A 9,133-nucleotide genomic window follows, 5' to 3' on the forward strand; every position below is an offset into this window, starting at 1 on the left:
AAAAAAATGTTTTGACATCCCAATAAAGTTTGAATTGTCAATCTCATATCTTATGTGATGTAGCAATTTATTTCCTTACTTCAACCTACAATCGTTCAACCCACCAACATCATTTGTTAAGTTTTATTTTCGATTTTATTATACAAGTCATCAAAATAAATGATACAGCTGCATTTTGTAATAATATTATCTTCAATGATGGAATGACTCCATTGTTGTCATGATGTGGAAATTTACATCTACCATGTCTTCGTGTCGTCTGCAAATCAGATAGCTTTTTGAATGCCGAGGCATACGTGGAACGCGTCCACAAGGACGTACAGTGAATGCCGAGGCATGTGTACATACGATTGTTCGCGCGAATCTGTACGGACGTGTGTACAAGGCTTTACCAATTCGTTGGTAAGGGCACAGAATAGGTACAGAATGGAAACTGTCAATAAAACGCCTATCTACCCAATGGGCCCGTTCTGTGTACATGGAATGTGGTAAATTGTCTGATTCACAATTTACCAAGTAAAAAGTGCCACGTTCCATGGGAGGAATTTTGACAGATTCTTTACCAGACTCCTGTTCCAGCTCCAACTTTCTGCCCCACAGTCGAAGAGTGGTAAATTGTCCGACCAAGTGATGACAAGTGATTTGATTACACAGATGTGTGGAGAAGCCAGTCGATTGCTGTATTTCCATAAGGTCTATAGTTTCAATCAGGTACTTGTGGATGAGAATACTGCGTGAGTTCTACTGTTCACAGCACTACTAGTATAGTATTCATTCAATACCTGATAGATTTTTTAGGAAATGGATTAAGTTTTTTTTATATGGATATCTGCACTCCTTACAATACGAGGACCTCTTTTCCAGAGCTAGATTAATATTGTTGTTAAACGCATGTTGAGGAAATATATATTTGTAATGAGAAAAAACTCTTTCTTTCTAAGAAACGAAGAATCCGACCTCTTATTCAATTCTAAATAAGTATCTAACCTTGACACGGGCCACAGAATTATTGTAGAAATTTTCTTTTTTGAGATTCAGAATAGATATTGGAAACCAACAAATGAATCGCCTAATGTCAAGAATCTCAAAGTTAGGGCCAATCGTTCATGTAAAGTTATTGCTTTCCTCATAAATAATGGTATTATTTGTTTGGATAACTATTAGATTCAGTAACTTATATTAACAAAAAAATGTTTTGACATCCCAATAAAGTTTGAATTGTCAATCTCATATCTTATGTGATGTAGCAATTTATTTCCTTACTTCAACCTACAATCGTTCAACCCACCAACATCGTTTGTTAAGTTTTATTTTCGATTTTATTATACAAGTCATCAAAATAAATGATACAGCTGCATTTTGTAATAATATTATCTTCAATGATGGAATGACACCATTGTTGTCATGATGTGGAAATTTACATCTACCATGTCTTCGTGTCGTCTGCAAATCAGATAGCTTTTTGAATGCCGAGGCATACGTGGAACGCGTCCACAAGGACGTACAGTGAATGCCGAGGCATGTGTACATACGATTGTTCGCGCGAATCTGTACGGACGTGAGGCTTTACCAATTCGTTGGTAAGGGCACAGAATAGGTCCAGAATGGAAACTGTCAATAAAACGCCTATCTAACCAATGGGCCCGTTCTGTGTACATGGAATGTGGTAAATTGTCTGATTCACAATTTACCAAGTAAAAAGTGCCACGTTCCATGGGAGGAATTTTGACAGATTCTTTACCAGGCTCCTGTTCCAGCTCCAACTTTCTGCCCCACAGTCGAAGTGTGGTAAATTGTCCAAGTGATGACAAGTGATTTGATTACACAGATGTGTGGAGAAGCCAGTCGATTGCTGTATTTCCATAAGGTCTATAGTTTCAATCAGGTACTTGTGGATGAGAATACTGCGTGAGTTCTACTGTTCACAGCACTACTAGTATAGTATTCATTCAATACCTGATCGATTTTTTAGGAAATGGAAATGGATTAAGTTTTTTTTATATGGATATCTGCACTCCTTACAATACGAGGACCTCTTTTCCAGAGCTAGATTAATATTGTTGTTAAACGCATGTTGAAGAAATACGGTATATATTTGTAATGAGAAAAAACTCTTTCTTTCTAAGAAATGAAGAATCCGACCTCTTATTCAATTCTAAATAAGTATCTAACCTTGACACGGGCCACAGAAGTAATGTAAATCTTCAAGAGTAACTAACAGTCTCACATAAAAAATACAGAGAGCCTCATTGAAAAAAATCAATCAGCAGGAAGTCAAAATTTTATGCATGAGACCATTAAGGCAGTGAGCGTTTCAATGGGGATGTTTCACAGAGACAAGTTCTCACAGAGACAAGTAGTGTTTTTGAACGATATTAGTGTCACAGAGACAAGTTTCACAGGAGCAAGTATTTCTATAAATGGCAGTCTCACAGGAACAAGTTCCCACAGAGACAAGCAGTTTCATAGAGACAAGGTCTCTGTCCAAAGTAGTAGCGCTATAAATGGCAGTCTCACAGAAGCAAGTTCTCACTGAAACAAGGTGTTTCACAGAAGCAAGGTCAGTGTCATAGAGACAAGGTAGCGAATGTAGGAAGAAGTTAGGCGTGTTGCCTACATCTGAACTTGAAGGCACTCCATTATTTGTTCTAGTAAATTGAATGTCTGCTGTTTTTTAATCATGCAGGTATATGATTATGATTGAAGGTTTATCATATAAGATAGGGATGGGTTGGTAACCTATTAGAATCAGATAGAAGATAGATAGAATTATGAAGATAACTTAAATAAAAAAATTGAGTTCTATGTAAATGTAATATATTTCTACCAAACTGACAGACAAACAGACAAAAGATATTTATTTCAAAAAAATGCACTTTACATACAAAGTAATAATCTTATGTACTCATTATTAATATAAAACAACAACAAAGAATAAAAATTAATATTCTCGTTACCAAATTGCAAAGGATGTTCAGTGAGGTCTACTGTTATCTGGACTACTGGAGTATTTTAACTCCTAATGTCAGATTGAGTAAGATAGTGCCAAGATATCTAATAAGTATATATTAAACCTTCAACCCGAAAGAATAATCAATATGAATATGAAATGGAATATAAAAAAGCCAAATAGCCTACCACTGACCTATTCATCACCGCTTCTTAAAAACCACATGGCCAAAATGGTTTTTCATTATAATTCCTTCTTTCGTAATAAATTGTTTATGCTTTTGTACTCCTGAGCGAAGCTCGGTCCCCGATATTATGAGCTAATCATCTCTTCTTTTTCCAAGCTGCGGTCTCGAATTGTAAATTCAAATTAATATAATATTAACTTCAGACAGTCACAGAGTAAAGCTGCGTTAACACGTCAATAGATTCTATAGATTCTATTAGATTGAACATAACTTATCATACACATGATGAACATATGTGTTTTCAAGTGCCGTTCAATCTATAATAATCTGTGAGGATTAAGTTATCAACATTTTGTTAATAACTTTGGTGTAAACGCAGCTTTAGATGCCAAGATTTATCATGGCGTTCCGAGTTACGGATGATAATGTCAATGAAAACTTCATTTTCCTCATGAAATCTTTCCCATAGAAATTTTAACAGATTGTTGTTCGACAAGCGTCTCTACATGTTACAAAATGAAAATTCCAGTGAAAAACAAAAAGTGCCACTTGATAATTCCCAAATCATCTTTTTAATCGTAGCTCTGATTCAACTGAGCAATAACTTTCTGAACTTACTGAGTTAATATTTAAAATTATCATAAGCGCAATGGGACTTGGGATTCCATCAATTCAGGATAAGTATTATATGGTATTCATTTTTACAGGATTGAAGTAGTGCAACATTTAGATTAGCACACCAATAGATTTTATTTGTAACGAAGTGAGTTCATTACTTTCATATCAAAGTTCTACTTTTTCCATTATGATATAGTATATTGACGACTACTGCAAAACAATGTCTGGTAGCCCTGGTAATGTCTGGTAGCCCTGGAAGTCTCCAACCAGCCTGATCAGATTTCTTAGTGGGGCCATTGGCAAACATTTTAAAAAAGACCTGATATTATAACAATGACTTTATTCCTAGTAGATAGCATTTCTAGTAGATGGCTGAATATTCTCGTTACCACATTGCAAAGGATGCTCAGTGAGGTCTACTGTTATCTGGACTACTAGAGTATTGTAACTCCTAATGTCAGGTTGAGTAAGAGCTTGAAATTTATCCCTATTTAGTGTACTCCATGTTCAATAATCTGCCCCTATCTTATATTAGAAGAAACTGGCCTCTGAATAAATTAAAAAACGCACTAAATCTAATTCTGAATGAAAATGCTTATTATTCCGTAAATTAATTTTCAAATTGTTGAAAATGTGATATTCAGTGCTGGAGTTTATAAATAGTTTTTTTCAATGTATGACTTAATTTATTCAATTGTACTGAGTAATGATAATTATGACTTGATAAGACTGATTTGATGAATGACTACACTATTCATAAGATTACTACTAAGATGTTATGAATATTGAATTGCTCATTTATTGTATAACAGACTATAAGCTGAATTCTTTAGACAAGGCCTAATCGCCGCGTTTCGCTGTAAATGCGGAACATAAAAATATTTAAACATAAAGTGAAATGCAAAACCGTTGACTTGAATCTTAGACCTCACTTCGCTCGGTCAATGAAACTTTGGATATCTGAGTTCTTTTTAAAGTCCTATGCTATTCTACTTGTTCTACTGAGGTACATTTTGATTTTTTTTCATAGTACATGGCAGTTTGAAATTAACTGTTCTATTGATTTATTCTAATCTTGTCTACAGAATTGTGAAACTGTGGCATATGAGGAGTACTGTATGTCTAATTTTTTGTTATCCACGTCTGCATCTATTTTCAGTTTGAAGAACTGGATATCAATCTTGATTATTCAAATGTTTTATTGTTCAACATACACACACATTATTTACATTCATATAAAAACAAAATGATACACAATTTCTTTAAACCAATAAAGACCAAGGTGAAAACCAGTGAGGGGAGAAAAATCTAAATTTTCACATGAAAAAATCACTCGAGAATATGTCACCCGGCCTCACAACAGAGAGTCCTAGAGTCCTTGACTTAGAATAAATACGTTGACGCACAATTTAAAGAGTAACATACCTGTTAAATTTCATTGAAATCTATTGCCGCGTTTCGCCGTATATGCGGAACATAAAAATATTAAAAATATTTAGACATAAAGAGAAATGCAAAACCGCCGACTTGAATCTTATACCTTGTCTAGACTTGACTTAATCTCATAGTTGTACAGTCAGTGCCAGTGAGATTTTCTGCGAACACTTCATTGTTACCATAATATTTAGATGATGGTATTCCTAGATGAAATGGATCGGCGTGAATACGCCGAATGGATCGACTCGTATCATTTGAGGATAATGATAATGATGATGGAACTAGTTAAAAGATGTACTAATACAGAAAGTACATAAAGATGAACTAAATACAGATGGAACACTAATCTGTTAAAAGGAATAGTCTCCATTATGTTCTTAGGGATTTGCTTGTTATCATGTTTCTATAAAGTCGTCATATTATCAATTCGAAGATCAGCCTTCAAAAATTTAGGTCAACTTATACATTTCAACTCACGTTGCTACACGTTTCAACTTAGCAAAACGACATAGGGAATTAGTATTATTATTCTCTAGAGCCCTGGAAATATCCCTGTTATTGTTCTTGGTACCTTATACAAAAAGGACTCCATAATACAAAAACAAAACAGTCGTTGCAGGACAAAGCTAGAGAAAGAAGAAGAAGAAGAAGAAGAAGAAGAAGAAGAAGAAGAAGAAGAAGAAGAAGAAGAAGAAGAAGAAGACGACAGAAGGAGAAGAAGAAAAGCGAGAAGAAGAAGATAAAAGAAAAAGGAGACAAAAGAAGAAGAAGAAGGAAGAAGAGGAAGAAGATGAGAAATAATAAGAAGGAAAAATATAGATAGGAGAAGATTATAACCGTTGAGTACACTATTTTATCTATAACCACTCTTTTCTTGAATTGAAAATTTATAAATTACTGGTGGTACTCCCATACAGTAGCAGTCAGGGGTGTGTATTCAAATACCGTTGGATAACATCTTTCCAATATTGTTCCATCCATCTAGAAGTATATAATCTTTTCTTTCTTACATCGATATCACTTATGTATAAGTTACTGCAGTATCAAAATTTGGCCTTAACCTGAACAATTGAAAGTCACATTTAAATAGCTATTTTGGTGTTTGGTAGGAATAATACATTACATGGAAATCAATTTATTCATTAAAGGCAATCTACATAATTCTAATAGGTTCTGATAACCCTTAATGATAAAATAGGTGTTCAATGAATAAATGAAGCCTAACAACTTGAAATATATTTCAAATCATTTAAGAATAAATTGATTCTACCTCGGTGCTAGTCAGCTTTACATTTGTACATGTATCATTGTATTGAATTATTTAATATTTGATGATTTTTGTAAAACGACATTTTAATCCTGGACTAGTAGTTCTATGAACAGTAGACCTCGCGCAGTTATAAAACACAGCCTCGTCTCATACTGTTCATAAGAGTAAATCCTGTTTGTATGCTGTGTCGGCAAGATGTCGGTGTGAAAACGGCTAATGGCTGTTGGGGTTAGTGTATCAAAAATATGCTAACATCAAAAGCTAATCTCCTTCAACACACTGGCAACAGGTCAGCCCGAGTTGAAAGCAGATAAAGGTCGAGAGAAAATACTATGTTTTCTTTCCGTTATTGATTGCATGCGTCATTGCATGCAATGAATAGTCAACACGACAGTTGATTTTTTACTAAGTTACATTGATATATTAATTGCATGCGTTATTGCATGCAATTAAAAATCCACTCAACAGCTGAATTATTATGGATGATTCTATTCTGATTTTTACTGTAATATTGGCGTTCGAAGGAGACTTTACCCATTGTATTAACCTTAAAATGCAAAATTTCCAAAAAACCTTGTATATACGTCGAGGCACAATTTAAAAAGAAATATACCTGTCAAATTTCATGGTAATCTATTGCTGCGTTTCGCCGTAATTGCGGAACATATGAACATAAAGAGAAATGCAAAACCGTCAACTTGAATCTTAGAACTCACTTCGCTCGGTCAACAAATTTAAATTTTAAGAAACCACAAATATCCTGGATGAAAAGGGGAATCAATTGCTATGTAGATTTGAATCTAAATGTCTAGGATACACTAAACAGTCCACTAAATTCATCATTTTTTCTCCACAGGAGAAACGTTTAAAGCTGGCATCAAAATAATGATGTCACCACATTATTTACATATGTAAATTATATATTTATATATGTATGTCACGTGGATTGAAGGAGCGTTGTTTGTCACGTTGTTTGTTGATTGAAGGAAGATTCCATTTTACTATTTAAATAAATCATAATGTAATTTACTTATCCACTTCGAGATTTACATAGTGATAATAAGTAGGAAATGGAATATATGGCAAACACTTCAGTTGCTATGTAGGCCTACTGTATTGTACTCTGTAGTGTTTTTGAGATTCAGAATAGATATTGGAAACCAACAAATGAATCGCCTAATGTCAAGAATCTCAAAGTTAGGGCCAATCGTTCTTGTAAAGTTATTGCTTTCCTCATAAATAATGGTATTATTTTTTTGGATAACTATTAGATTCAGTAACTTATATTAACAAAAAAATGTTTTGACATCCCAATAAAGTTTGAATTGTCAATCTCATATCTTATGTGATGTAGCAATTTATTTCCTTACTTCAACCTACAATCGTTCAACCCACCAACATCATTTGTTAAGTTTTATTTTCGATTTTATTATACAAGTCATCAAAATAAATGATACAGCTGCATTTTGTAATAATATTATCTTCAATGATGGAATGACTCCATTGTTGTCATGATGTGGAAATTTACATCTACCATGTCTTCGTGTCGTCTGCAAATCAGATAGCTTTTTGAATGCCGAGGCATACGTGGAACGCGTCCACAAGGACGTACAGTGAATGCCGAGGCATGTGTACATACGATTGTTCGCGCGAATCTGTACGGACGTGTGTACAAGGCTTTACCAATTCGTTGGTAAGGGCACAGAATAGGTACAGAATGGAAACTGTCAATAAAACGCCTATCTACCCAATGGGCCCGTTCTGTGTACATGGAATGTGGTAAATTGTCTGATTCACAATTTACCAAGTAAAAAGTGCCACGTTCCATGGGAGGAATTTTGACAGATTCTTTACCAGACTCCTGTTCCAGCTCCAACTTTCTGCCCCACAGTCGAAGAGTGGTAAATTGTCCGACCAAGTGATGACAAGTGATTTGATTACACAGATGTGTGGAGAAGCCAGTCGATTGCTGTATTTCCATAAGGTCTATAGTTTCAATCAGGTACTTGTGGATGAGAATACTGCGTGAGTTCTACTGTTCACAGCACTACTAGTATAGTATTCATTCAATACCTGATAGATTTTTTAGGAAATGGATTAAGTTTTTTTTATATGGATATCTGCACTCCTTACAATACGAGGACCTCTTTTCCAGAGCTAGATTAATATTGTTGTTAAACGCATGTTGAGGAAATATATATTTGTAATGAGAAAAAACTCTTTCTTTCTAAGAAACGAAGAATCCGACCTCTTATTCAATTCTAAATAAGTATCTAACCTTGACACGGGCCACAGAAGTAATGTAAATCTTCAAGAGTAACTAACAATCTCACATAAAAATACAGAGAGCCTGATTGAAAAAAAAAACAATCAGCAGGAAGTCAAAACTTATGCGTGCGAGCGTTTCAATCACAAAATACAATAGGAGTATAATATTATAAATTTTGGAAAATTGAGGAATTGCCAGAAGTAGTTCGACCTACTACTGAAGGAGCTAGAGTTGAAAGGCATTATTCCGAAAATACTTGTCGTACGGTATGGAAGATGGACGATTCATGGTATCGCTTCCACGTAAGGATAATTTTTCCACTTTGGGGCAATCCGAATTTCGGCAAAAAAGCGTTTTAGTTTCTTGGAAAAACGTTTTGAAAAACAACCTGAATTGAAAACT

Source organism: Nilaparvata lugens, chromosome 3 (assembly GCF_014356525.2).
Source record: "Nilaparvata lugens isolate BPH chromosome 3, ASM1435652v1, whole genome shotgun sequence".
NCBI lineage: Eukaryota > Metazoa > Arthropoda > Insecta > Hemiptera > Delphacidae > Nilaparvata > Nilaparvata lugens.